This window comes from Pteropus medius, unplaced genomic scaffold (genome assembly GCF_902729225.1).
Source record: "Pteropus medius unplaced genomic scaffold, Ma_sr-lr_union100, whole genome shotgun sequence".
In the NCBI taxonomy this organism is placed as follows: Eukaryota; Metazoa; Chordata; class Mammalia; order Chiroptera; family Pteropodidae; genus Pteropus; species Pteropus medius.
In genome coordinates this window covers 19,943,938-19,958,230 of record NW_024346667.1, presented here as the reverse complement: position 1 = coordinate 19,958,230, position 14,293 = coordinate 19,943,938, and the positions used below count along the sequence as shown (strand labels likewise).

Sequence of the window (14,293 nt, the reverse complement as noted above, 5' to 3'; positions counted from 1 at the left end):
GAAACAGCCACCCAAAAGACATCAAAAGTAACTTTGTCTCTCCCTCTGTCTCTCCTCTAACTGTACTGTGTGGACCAGACACTACCGAGGTTTCTGATGTTGGGTGTTTGGGTTCTAATGAGGTGGTCTTGTTAGTGCTGCGAAGTCATGCCCCTTGGCTATTCGCTTTAATCTCATATACTCTCTGTAAACCTGGTCTCAGCTGTGGGACTTAAAGGAAGAGTGATCCCCACTGTGAGCCCCTGGATGATAGCACAGTGTTGACAGGAGAGCTGAGATTAATACCTGTGGAGTGAATGCATAATACCTGTGGAGCGAATGATTAATACCTGTGGAGTGAATTTGGGAAACAAAAATTGAGGTTGTGAGATCCAGTCATTCTCTTCACATGGAAATGATCTCTTCACCTTTGAGACTGAGAGAGTATTATTTTAATTAAGGGACTTTCCTTACATATCCTAACCCTCTGCTGCTCCCGAGCTATACAGAATACTGTTTTCTTCTCTCCATCCTGCCGTACCCATTCAGTTACTGCACATCCCAGAAAACAGCCAGACGGAAAGCAGGGGAAGTGGTGGCAGCACCACGTGTGCATCCCAGGGAGTATAGTCCTTACGAAATGACGCAGCGATAGGAAAGACCCGTACTGCGATGCACATGGGTTTATTGCTTGTGTCTCTTTTTATTAGTTCACATTTTAAATAGTTTGGGGAAAGCTGTAGGTTTAGAAGATCCCACCTCCAGACAGCAGATCCATCCCACTTTTTTATACTAAATTTTTTTTTGAGATAATATTTGTTAATGACATTATATAAATTTCAGGTCTACATTATAATTCAATATCTCTATACTCTATTGCATGCTCACCACCCAAAGTCTAGTTTTCTTCTGCAACCATATTGACTCCCTTTACCCAATTTGCCCTCCGCCCACAAAAGAAAATAAGTCAATGGGACTACCTCAAACTAAAAGGCTTCTGGACAGCGAAAGAAACCATCAATAAAACAAAAAGGCAATCGAATGGGAGAAGGTATCCGCAAACGATACCTTCAATAAGGGGCTAACATCCAAAATATAAAGAATTCATACAACTCAATAACAATAACAAAAAATCCGATTAAAAAGTGAGCAGAGGATCTGAATAGACATTTTTCCAAGGAAAACATACATATGGCCAACAGACATATGAAAAGACAGTCGACATCGCTAGTTTTTAGGGAAATGCAAATCAACGCCCCACTTTTGTCTGAGAGAAGCCGAGAAGTGCTAGAAGCTTGGGCACCTGAAGAACTGCCCTCAGTTGTACACATTGTCACCTGAATGGATCTTGTGTGAGGCTGATGGAAACCACGTGTCTAGTTAGGTATCTATTCCTTTGAAGATCTGTCTGTTGGTTAAAAACAACATGGGAGCATGACAAAATACCTCAGAACAAAGGAGAAGAATCAAAGACTCAGTGGAGCATATATCCCTTTAAAAGGTTGTCTGCAACATCCAGAAGAAATCGTTGGCATCCTCAATAAGGAGTCATCTCAATTTGAACAGGAGCAGAAAAAGCAAAAGGACAGGAAGCTAAAATGGAATGAATGAGATAAATCAGAATTTCAGAACTGAAAAGGTAACAGCAGATGTGAAACCCATAGAAGAGGCAGTAAAGATCTGAATTGTAACAGCCTGAGAACAAATGAGCAAGGAATATGGAAGATAAACTTGAGAAACCTGGCAAGGAGACGAAGGTGAGGGGCATATTTTTAAGAAAGAAAATAAGTTTGCTACTGTAATAATTGCCTGCAAACCCAAGAGAATCAACTGAAAAAAAACCAATAAGAGATTTGATAAAGTAAATTCAAGTGCCATTAGTTTATAAAAATTAACACTTTATGCCAGCAATACCCAACTAGAAAATATAATAGAAATAAGATACCATTTACGAAAGCATCCCAAACAAACTACCTTGGATTAAATTTTAAAACAGAACTATAAAACTTTTGCTGAATTTAAAAAAAGAAAAAGACCAGAATAAGCAGTCAAAAATCCCTGTCTGGTTTTGAAATTAGACAATGATTTTAATTTCAGTTAGAATGACAAGAAAGGAGGGTAAACCCAAATATTTGGAGGGAAATGATATCCCTAAGATTGCATCTCAAGGAAATAGTCAGATAATGGGACAATTTGTGTACAAGGGATCCTTGTTCATTACAGAACTATTTAAAATAGGGAATAGCTGGAAATAGTCTAGATATACAAGGGAAGGGGAATCGTTAAATTATTCCATATGCTGGAATACTATGAAGCCACTAAAATATTTTTTTTAAAATAATCGAATATTTAAAGACACGGGAAATGCTTACTTGGCAAAGGCCAAATTAAAACACAGTATAATCAGAGCAACTCCAAATATGTATATCTATCGTATTTTTGGAAGCAAATACCCAATATTGTTAACTATGGCTATTTCTGGCTGAGATGTTTACATGTGATCCCCGCCGCCCCTCCCCACCCCTCGTTTTCTAAAGAGAAAACATTACCCTCAAAATCAGGAAAAGGTAACATTAAGACAACAACAGCCTATTCGATATGGCTGTTAGTTTGGTCACTGGTGCCCTTAAGCAGGGTTTTGTTTTCAGAACTGAGGCTAGGAGGGGGAAGCCCGAACAGTCAAGGGAGAGAGGGCGTAACCGCTGGTCTGGGACGCCAGAGGATGGGTGAAGGCGTGGGGACAAACGGAAACATCTGCATTGGCTCATTGTGAATCGAGTTTTTTCAGCAGGATACAGGGCCACCCGGTGAAAAACAAGCAGCAGGAGGGGCCGGAAAGAAAGCGTTGAAGCTCTGGCACAGAGGGCCTGGGAGAGGGAAGCAGAGCCCTTCCAAGAGCTGCTCTGCAAGGGCCAGGCCTCACGGACTCGGAGAAGACTCCAAGGCGGAGCGTGCCTGGAAATCAGACACAGCGAGAAGGTACAGGTCTGCAGTGTGGGTGGCCAGGTCTAGATTGGAAGTGTCTGCCTAGCGTTCCAGACACCTCATTAAAACATCCGGGTCTCAAGGAAACTTTCTGAGCCAGGACGCTACTATTTGTTCCTGCTGTTAGCACGATGTCACCATCATCCAATCTGAAGTCGGAAGCTCCTCCCAAGTTAAGGTGTTAACTAGGAGTTAATGAACTCTTACAAAGCCATAGGGCCAAGCAAAAACAGTGTTCCTCATTTTTTTGACTCTACTTTTCCAGGGTAGGGGAGTGAGGATGTGCAGGTGGAAATAAACGAAAAGCAGATAGTGCCAGGTTTTGTAGATATAGGTATAGATATAATTTTTTTTACATGGTATAAAAGTAATGAATGTTCATTCAGAAAAATTTAAAAAGAATCACACAATTCCACCACCCAGAGTAAATACTATTAAACTTTTCAGTGCAGTTTCTTCCTATATTTTTAAATTCAAAAGTGTGAAACTTTTACAGATATTATTTACACTATTTTTTGCAACATTTTAAAATTTACTGTGAGCATTTTCCTTTGTCATTAAATAATCTTCAAATGCATAGTATTTAATGGCTGCAAAAGATTTCAAGTAAATGGACATTCCATAAGTGTACCATTTTCCAGTATATAAATCTATGCTATCATTTTTACTGGCTACAACAAACTGTATTATATGGATATATCATAATTGAGTTTTTAAGTGCCCACATCACTGCCGCAGTGAACAGTATTGTATATACATTGTATTGTAGGACCTTCTACCAATTCGTTCCTTAGGATAAATTCCTAGAAGCAAAATTCTTGAGTCAAAAATAAAAATACATGTTGCCAGATTGAAACAGTCTATGAAAGTGTCCAATTTTCCACACCCTAAACAAACTTGGGTGTTTTCAATCTTTTACATCTTTAATAACCTGGTATAAAATGATAGCTCATGAATCTTTTTTTCCCCATTTCCTTCATTACTACTGATGTTGACCATGGTTTTGTGTATTCAGTGCCTCATATATTCTTCCTGAATTTTCTGTCTTCTCTGCCCATTTTTATATTAGGATGTTTGTCATTTTCTAATCCATTTGCAAGATCTTTAATTTCAACTTGACAGTATTTTCTTGACTCCACAGGTAAATAGAGTACATGAAGTGGGTGTGTAGTTTTTTTTTTAATTTTTTTTTTATGCTATTTTTGTCAGGTTTTCGTTTCAGTGCTCTGTTACTTTTGTATTACATCTGAACAGCTTTCCTATTTTTCTTCTGTGATGTGGAATAGTTTTTATTTAGTATGTTCCTGGAAAGTTTAAAGAACTAGAGCCGTTATTGGAGGTAAGTTTTTAACCACTTAAAAAATATTTTACATCGTTCTTAGTCAATTCAATTAGTCTATTCTTTGCTTTATTAAATTTTAAATTTTAATTATTTTTGTTAAAATAATTAAAGTTTTAATTAAAACTTTATTAAAATTTATTTAATAAAAATTTTAATTGGTAATATTCATTTATATACAAATATAAAACTCAAAAAGAAGACAGTACAAGGCAAGTTTCTCCCTTCTCTCTTCCCCCCAACTATCTTTCTCCTCTTCCCGTCAGTGACCAGTATTACTGGTTTATTATGACCCTTTCCAGAGATGTACTAAAAATAAGCACATTCTTTTTATTTTCAAAACCACAGTAGAGTCACAGACTACAAATATCTTTATCTTGCTTTTTAAAAATGATATATTTTGAAGATTATGTCTTATTTAATATAGAGAGAGTTAACTTATTCTTTTTTTTAAATTGCTTATTCTTTTTAGGAGCTATATATTGTGACATTGTGTGAAACTTATAATTTACTTAGCCACTTCACTTGTGAGAGAAATTAAAGCTATCTGTAATATTTACCATTACAAATAATGGTATAATAACTATCATTACACATAACTATCAAATCTGTGAGTTGTTTCCTTTTATTAAGCAAGTTTCATTCACTTGCAACACTTAGCATGTCAGGTAAGCTTATACTTAATTCTATCATCAAATTTATATTATGAATTCTGTTTTTATTATTTCTTCTGAATTTTTAATATGTTACAATGTATTTGTGTTTGTTCGTGTGCATCTATGTGTTTCTTCTGATAATTTGGAAGGTTTGTACTTATGGTCTAGTGGTTATCTTTATAATATAAACTAGTTAAGCTGTTTTATTTATTGAAGTCAAAGAATGTGGCCTATATAACTTCTGCTGTGTGTAATTGTTGATACTTTTTTTTGTGGTTCTGTATATAATCATCTTTTTAAAGTGTTCCGTGCTTCATGTGATGGTTTTAAAAATATGTTCATAAATTCTTTGATGCTACTCCTTAGACTAGAGAGATCTAATTGCTCTCTTCCTAAGTGTGGGCCGGACTCAGCAACCCAATTCTAAGAATAGAATGAAGCAGAAGTGACAGGGTGCAACTCTGGAAATTAGGTCACATAAAGAAGCTGCAGCTTTCATTGTGGCTGCTCGTCCCTCTTGGGTCACTTGTGCTGCTGTGTCTGGAGGACATTCTTGGAAGCAGATCCTCCAGCCCCAGTCAAACCTTCAGATGACCACAGCCCTGGTTGACATTCTAGCTGAAACCCCATGAGAGACCCAGACCCAGAACCACTCAGCTAAGCCGCTGCTGGGCTACTGCTCCCCAGAAACTGTCAGATAACAAATGTTTGTCATTTTAAGTTTTGAAGTACTATTTTTTACAAGAGATAACAAACACACTCCTTTTCCCTTCGAATTCTATTTTATCTGACATAATAGTGCCACGATCATTATTTTTGTGTGTATTTGTCTACCATCCTTTTAGTCTTAACTTTCTGTGTAATTTTTTTTTAGATATGCCTGTAGTAAAATAGTGAGATGAGATTTTTCAGATGTTGTTTTTAATAGAAAAATCTAAAACTCATTTTTACTGTCACTCTGGTTTATATGTTTTATGCTTCTTTCACTCCCCCCACCCCCCAATATTTCGCTCTGTAAAGTGTATTTCCTTTGCATTTTTTCCCTCTGGAAATTTGGTAAGTACTTACATTATATGTGGTTTTTGTAGTTGTTATCTTTAGCTTTATCAGAAAACATAACTAACTCTCCCAAACTGATTTTATGAAATCAGTTGCAGATCAAAACTTGGGATGGACATTCTAAGAAAAATAACTATAGACCAATTTTATTCAAAACCAAAGATCCCAAATAAACAGAGAACCAAATCCTAAAGTATTCAAAATGGTATATAACCAGGATAAGTTTATTTCAAGAATTTATTTCAGGCTTAGTTTTTAAAGTACAAAATCAATCAATCATTTCACCACATTAACAAAGAGAAGAAAGTATATGATCATCTCAGTCGGTGCAGGAAAATCATCTGATAAACTTAACAGCCATTCATTAAAAGATTCTTTGAAAGCCAGGAATGGAAGAAAACTTTCTGAATCTGACAATGGGTATGCACAAAAATCTTAGAGAAAAAAAATATGCATAATGGTGAAATGTTGAAAGCTTTTCCCTTGAAATCGGGAACAAGACAAGGATGTTCACCATCTTTTTGGAGGCCCCAGCCAACAGATTAAGGCAAAGTAAGGAAATAAAAGGTGTAAGGATCGAAAATAAAAAAAAATAAAAGTGTCATTATTTGCAGATGATATGATTATTTGTGTAGGTAGGTCAAAACAATCTATATATAAGTTGTTATCAATAAATGAATCTAGCAAGAAACTAGAATGTAAAATTCAACAAAAAGTATTTTCAATCAAATATTTTCAATAACATTGAACAATTAAATATTTAGAAATAAATATAACAATATTTACAAGACTCCACACAGCAAATGATCAAACATGTTCAAAAAAATTAAAGGCTTAAATAAATGAGAGATATACAATGTTTATGGATTGTAACATTCAATATTGCTAAGATGCAATTCAATATTGCAGTTGGTCTATAGATGCAACATGAATTCCAGTCAAAATTCCATATGGTTTACAAAGATAATATTGGGCAGATTTAGATCCAAACATAAAAGGCAAATAATGTTTCTATAAGATAAAATATATAAACATTTTCATGACTTTAGTTAGGGAAATAAAGCACACACGGAAATCTAACTGATGAAGTGATTGATGAACCTGACGACTTTCAAATTACAAGTTCTGTTCATCAAAAGAAGTCATTAAGAAAGTAATGATACAATCCAAAGATGGAGAGAAATATTTACAATACAATCTGACAAAGGACTTGAATTCGGAATATTTGAAGAAGTAAGGATGTTCTCTGCTTAGATAGATCCCAGGCCAAAATGAAGAGAGACAAGAAACATCTTTTAATTTTATAAATCCAGATTTCTAAAACTGAACTACAGTGATCATGTATTACTTTTAAAATTAAAAGCAAAGCGCTAAGCTTCATAATAAAAACCTGCAAAGCAACCAGGCGGCTGGGTAATGATGCGGAATGAGGACTACAGTAAAATCCCCACCCTTACTGAAAATTCCTTTTCCGCTTTGTACTTCAGCATCTAAACTTTCCCTCCTATGCTTCCTATAATTTAAAAAGTCCACTCCCTGTGGGTTTCCCTTTAAAAATGCTAGATTTATGTTCAGCTCTCATGTTAGCTGTTCTTAATCACTGTCTCTGTCATGTGCTTTGGGAAACACAAGGGTGAGAACGACTATTTCCTGAGCCAGGGAAAGGCTCCCAGAGGGGGTGTCATGTGTGCTTAGACAATAGACTAGTGGTTGCCAGAGGGTAGGGGGCAGGCCTACGGAGTAAAGGGGGGCAAATACATGATGACAGAAAGAAATCTAACTATGGGAGGTGAACACGCAGTGTAAACATATATATGCCTTACTATTAAAGTGTACAGCTGAAATTTATTGGATTTTGTTAACCAGTGTCACCATAAAAAATTAATTAATTAAAAAAATACTGCAATAAACATTTTCATACCAAAAAAAAAAAAAATGAGTAGGAGCTAGCCGGAGAGGTGAGGGATGTCAGCCCAGTCAGGAGGAAGGACAATGTATTCACAGGTGTGTGGCTGGAACTGGTGTGTGGCTTCTTTGGGGAGCCAAGTGTATTTTGCCGAAGCTCGAAAAGGAGTTCTGTGTGTAGGGTGGGTCTGTGTGTGTGGCAGGGGTGGAGTGCAGGAGGGGAGAGTGGTTCCCATGACGGGCCTTGAGGCCACAGAGAGATCTGGACTTTTTCCTGTCAGTGCTGGAAAGCCATTGAAAGTGTTAAAGGAGTGTCAAGGTGTGGTTAGGAGCATGTGCCCCCTCTCTCTCTTCCCCTGGCTCCCAGCCCAGTGAGGTTATTCTCCGTATGAGGAAAGGATGCCAATATTGGCCTCACTTTCACAGCTATAATACTCATTACTTAAAGAACTGCGGCCACACGTGGTTCCTGCAGGACCTGCCCAGCAGAGTCCTTGGGGAGCTGAGGGTATTGTCGGAGTCCTCAGAGCCTCAGCAACAGGATGATGTCATGCGCTATGTGACCTGAGTCCTCCTTCCCCCAGGGACAGTGTTCACTGTGCCTGTTACCAGTAACTGTCTCCCCAGGCAGAGATCATGCTCACAGGCTGAGGAAGGCCAAGGCTGGTGAGCTGACATTCAGGCCGAGATAAAGGCCCCAAGATGGCTGTGCTGTTTTCAGAATGTTAAACATGGGGTTGATAGTGGCTTCCGTTCTCTCCATTTCTGGATCAACTCTGTTAGGGAAATGGTGAAGTGACGCAATGGCAATAAGTCTTCTGTGCAAGACCTCTGAGTTGGGTCCTATTTCCTTTTGGCCCATTAGGCTACCCCTCTACTTTTATATTCTCAGAGTTCATGAAGGCAGACCTTAAATCGCAACCGGTTGAATTCTAATAGCTCATTTGGGGCATAGGTGTTCAAAACTTGAAATGCATGATGATAAAGTAGTAAACGTTTGCTTTCATTGCTTTGGAATGAATCCATTTACTGCCTCTATCCTCCAAAGTCCCTTTCTTCTTTGTTTCCCTCTTCCCAGAATGTTTCCGATACAATCTAGGCTCACAGCCTGCTGGGGTAATCCCCACTGTCCACACATGCATTTCTGTTGGAATTTGCCACCCAGTCAAAAAAAGATGGGAGCAGACAGAGACAGTGCACTCTCTCACTTTTTTCTTCCCTTTAGACTCCTTAAGAGTCACTGTGATGTGCCATGAAGGGGACTTAGATATGACCCAGCTCAACCCCCTCAATTTTTAAGCTGAGAGTTTGAATCCCTACTTCCTTTCTCCATCCAGAGAATACCTAGCACACCCCCTGCATCTGTGATCAAATTCTTGTGTACAGATTGAGATTTGAAAGGGCAATTCATTCCTTATCATTTGCTCATGGTTTTTTCATGCCTTCCTTAATTTCGGAGTTTTTGAGACTCTGCCAGGCTCTGAGATCCTTGCAGAGGATAACAGACTAATAAGTCTTTGCCCTCAAGAAACTCACAATCCAATGGAGAGAAAGGTAAGCAAAATATATTGTGAACGTTTAGTGTCAATATTCTGCCTGAGGCCACAGAGGAGTGGGGTGGGATGGGGAAGGCAAGGGGTGTCCCATAGGAAGAAGGAAGGACTAGCAGGAAAGGGTGGGGCTGGAAAGAGAATGGGGTCAAACCTGTACTGTCTGCATTGTAAACTCCTCCAAAGCTTTTGGGTTCATGGACTTTGTTTCCACGGTATCAACCTACTCCTGGGTCCAGCATAGCCTAGAGTCTTGAAACAAGAACACCTGAATTCATCATCCTGTGGGTAGCAACGTGACCTTAGCCAAGTCAGATAACCTTCCTGAGACTCAGGTTCTTCATTTGTAAAATAATAATAGTTATTCCCAACATATAGGTTTATTGTGAAAATTAAATGACTTAATCTATGTCAAGAATCTAGCAGAGTGCCTGACCCTTGTGGGAATCAGTATGTAGTAGCTGACACTTCTGTTGATATTATTTCAGGCTGAGACTCCAAGAAAATAGGGCTGACCACTCCCACATTCTAAAGAGAGGAGTGGGACCTGATGCAGGGCATGTAGCATGTAAAAGAGACTGGCAGTCTGTTTTGCAAACCTCAGCTGACCTCCCTTTTTCCCAATTTATAAGAGAAGTTGGGAAACCAAGGGCAGGCCTGGAATTAATAGAAGAATTTCTCTGAGGAGTGCTGTCAGGGTGCTGTGGGTCCCCCCTTCCCTCCCAATCCTCTCAGCCTCCCCTCCTGTGCTTCCATGACCATGGGGAGTGAAGGACGTGCCTTGCTCTTACTCCAGGACTAAGGAAAGGAACCCGGACCACCTGGAATACTTCCCGTGTGACCTTTGGAGCTTGGAGGTCACAGTGGGCTGGCGTCTGACTAATGCCTGAGGAATTAGAGTTGAGGGCGGTTACCTGCTTTGATTGCAGAGTAGAAAGGCTGCTGCATCAGGTACAGCCTGTGCACGCCCAGTTTTGTCAAAACCTTGAAGGGAGAGGAGCCCCAACTAATAGAAGCTGGCGTGTACTTACCTCCCCTACCCAGGGGCTGCTAGAGCCCAGAGCAATCAGCTAGAGAGGCGCCCACCCACCCACTGCAAGGGAGCTGCAAGTGAGAGATGCTGGAAATGGGGTATGGGGGGCTCTTCGCAAAACCCTCCAAAGTGCTCCGAGGGAAAGGTCAGCTCTGAACACCTGCAAGGCCAGAGCACCAGTTCCTCATCAGGACTGAGGCATCCTCAGAGCCCCTGCTTCTCCCACTCCCCTCTCCCACCCCTTCATCCCAATCCAGCAGGAGGGGAAGAAAGCAAGGCAGAGGGGAGGAGAAGGAGCTGACTCTAGCCCCAAACACACTCAGGCAGGAGTGGGGAGAAAGTGGTAAATTCTAACAAAGTTGGAAATTTTGAAGGGACATACTAATTACCTGTGAGGCTGCTTTAGGAACTGAGAAGAGTATAAGCAGGAAATCGTGGGATCGGCCATGGTTTTCATCCAGGAATGATTGGTTGCCTCTCACAGGTCTTGCTTCTTCATCTTCACGATGATTTTATTATTAGAGTTCGCTGAATACACAACTCAGTAAAGCCAGTGCCTTACGCATGCTCATCTCTCAGCCTTACATACTCTTCCCACTCCTGGCCAACTGGCGAAACCCTGTTCCCTCATCCAAATGCAAGCCAACCATTGTCTCCTTTCAAGACTCTCTCTTTTAAAACTACCCACTTTCCTTTTGGGGAAAATGAAGGGTGTACCAGTTTGATTCCAGGAGGACAGTACCCAGCTTTGGTGGAAGACACTCTTTATAATTTCTTTCTTCTGCCATTCCCACAGAGTAGGTTTTTAAATCACATTATTGTGATATAATTTACCAACAATAAAATAAACTCATTTTTAAGTTCAGTGGGTTTTGACAAATATATTAACCCATGCCATCACTACCACCATCAAGATCTGGAACATTCCCATCACTCCAGAGTTCCCTTGTGCTCCTCCCCAGATAATCCTCACCCCCCACCCAGCCCCTGACAGCCCCTGATTGGCTTCCCATCACTGCAGATGAGATCTATCTTTCTTAGAATTTAGCATAAACGAAATCATACATGACAACCCAAGTTTAATTAAGAAAAATCTGTCTAGATAGGAAGCCAATTTCTTTCTAGAAAAATAAGAAAATCTGTTTAAAATGTGAGTTGTTTCCTTCTAACGAGCAAACCAATATTCATTCTTTCTAGAAAGTAAACACACAGAAATAAAATATTTTCTAATACATATTCAAGTTAGCTCAAAATCTCTGCCTCCTCCTTCAGGACCCACCTTTAATTTGTGTTTCTATTTTCCTCTGATGTCTTATTTATTTTGCAAGAATAATAAATAATAAAATAATAATAATAAATGAAAATGCCATTGGCTTTCTGCTTCTGGGTATTTCTAATTTCCTTGGATTTTAGGATACAAATTGATTTTTCATGAGCTAATATATCTTTAAGTTTATTTGGTTTGAATTTGGCCTGTTTATTGGCCTATAATGGTTCTGAAGCCATTGAACAGAACAAGACCGAGCCTAACCTACTATGTAGTGAATGACAGTCACCCTGGCCTTTTGTCATTGTGGCGAGATGTATGTGTTTCTTCCTGGTCCACCCTTCTTTTAAACCTACCTTTATAGTCTTCTAAGTCCCTTGAACGTAAACTCTGCAGGGGAGAGTTAGTTGATCCTTTCCCCACTGTTCTCTCTGTGCTCCTGAGTGGAGCAAGGAAGGGACATGCCAGGAGGAGCCAGACGTGATGCCAGTCCCCTGGTAACAGCACCATCCACACACAGAGTAGCACATCGCAGGCAGAACGCAATGGCTGGCCAGCCGTGACCTTGACTGACGGGACAGGTGGCCCTCACATTTCCCAGCCCCCAACCCTTCTGACATCCTGTGTTTAAAGCATCCTTTTTAGCTCCTTCTCTGGGGGGTTCGACCTCTGGAAATTCTGCACTACAGAAGAAACAAGTGTAGTGCTAGAGGCCAAGATATGCATAAGGCAAACACTCTTCCTGTCCCCAGTTTTTGTCTTTTTGTGAAACCCAATTCAAATGTTCTGCAGTTGGCAGTTACCTTTTGTTCAAAGGCAACGAGCACAATATTTGCTCTTTACTATTAGTCACTAACCTGGTTGGAGACCCCGTGTGGGATGTCTGCTCTGCTCTCTCTTTTCACAATGCCCACACTGTGAACAATACCCCTACTCCATGCAAATTCTCACTAGGCAGCCTACCCCCTGGCTAAAATCCTTGCCATCAGACACACATACCTGACTGAAAGTGGGCCAGATGAGTTCTCTTGTCTGGACATTTGAACTCGGCATTGAAAGAAAGTTAGTTAGTCTGTCTCTCTGTCACCCCAAGCAATATGGGATGGCTATGGTGCTCTCAGAAAACAGAGAGTCTGTCATGGAGATGGAAGGAAATAGATTTGTGGATAGATGCAGAGGTGGACATGAGTGACCATGTGGTGCTAGGGGCTGGACCCACATCCACATACAGAGAAAAGGAGAGAAGGAGGCAGGGAGACTGGAAGAGAGGGAGCGGGGAGAGAGAAGAGAGAAGAGAGAAAGACAACTGCCCAGATTCTGTTAGCTCCCAGTTCCCAGTTCCAGTCCAGCTGTCCTTTCGTGTTGGTTTTCTATGTGATGTCCCTGTAAACTTGAATGGACTTCCTGGTTTTGCTTAAGGTAATTTAGAGTAGTTTCCTGTTAATTTGCAGCCAAAAGACTCTGAATAAGATGCAACCTGCTACCAGGAAATGAAGCAGCACATAACCACATAACTGGCCCATTTCTGGGCTTGGGGACAATAAGGAGTCCACCTTTCTGGGACGGGAAGGAATGTTCGTGGAACACAGACTGAGCAGCTGGTGAAATTAAGGTCAGTTGTTTTGGGGACTTGGACAATTTACCTCCAGAGGCTGAGGCTTTAGGGGGCTTGAAAGGCCACCTTAAAGAATGTCCGACTGTGCCAGCCTCTCCCTGGGACTTCAGTAAGGTGCATGGGAGACATGAACCAGTCTGAGGCACTTGGCTTAAAGTGAATAGGGGAAAACAGGTCAGTTATGCAATTCTGCTCCTGGCAGTTCTTTCTGCCTATGGTAGAGGAGCTGAGAGCACTTCGAGTTCATTCTCGAAATTCATCATAGGACTTATGGAGCTGCAATGCCTAATATTCTGTGCAGCCACCTATGTTGAGAACTAAATATGGCACACCAATTATGAAGCAGTGAGGTCCGGGCCATTGAATCAAGGACATCTGGGTCACATCAAGGTTGTCGGGGAACCTGATCCTTTGACGTTTTTTTCAAGTCTGTCTGCTGCATCCTCTTGCCTGACAGAGGTGACGATTCCTACCACTGTGCAGCACACTTTAAGACCAAGTTTGGGATTCCCCACTAGCTTAATGAGGTGAGGCAGACCCTAAGGTGAAACCCATGAGGCAGAAAATATGGGCAGGTGTCCTTCTAAGAGGCTGAAGCCCCTCAGACATGGCCCATCTCTGCCTGACCAGCTTAGCAAGCTAACTAGGAAAACCTTCCAGCAAACCCAGACTCCCTGTATTAAATCAAAGGGCTGCCAATTAAGGTTTTACAAGCACTATGCTGCCAGGAAAATCTCAAGCCTGGGGAACCAAGTCTTTGGACAAACCCAAACCACCGGCTTCTCAGTCCCTCGGGCAAGCCCAGGCCCAAGCTCAGAGGCTGTCAGCTCCATTCAGAAAGTGTCACATGCCCCACAACCAATTCCTGCCCAATCTCCTCCCCGGGGTGGCCCTGGAGGACCCTG

The 14,293-nt window shown here is 40.7% G+C and overlaps 1 long non-coding RNA gene across 1 annotated transcript; it reads left to right on the top strand.

The window, feature by feature from the left end:
• The first annotated feature begins 240 nt into the window (after positions 1–240).
• Positions 241–14,261, top strand: LOC120613415 (uncharacterized). Its single transcript, XR_005655697.1, has 3 exons — positions 241–2,958; positions 4,174–4,303; positions 13,225–14,261. It is a non-coding gene; the product is annotated as an uncharacterized LOC120613415 (long non-coding RNA).
• The last annotated feature ends 32 nt before the right edge of the window (positions 14,262–14,293 follow it).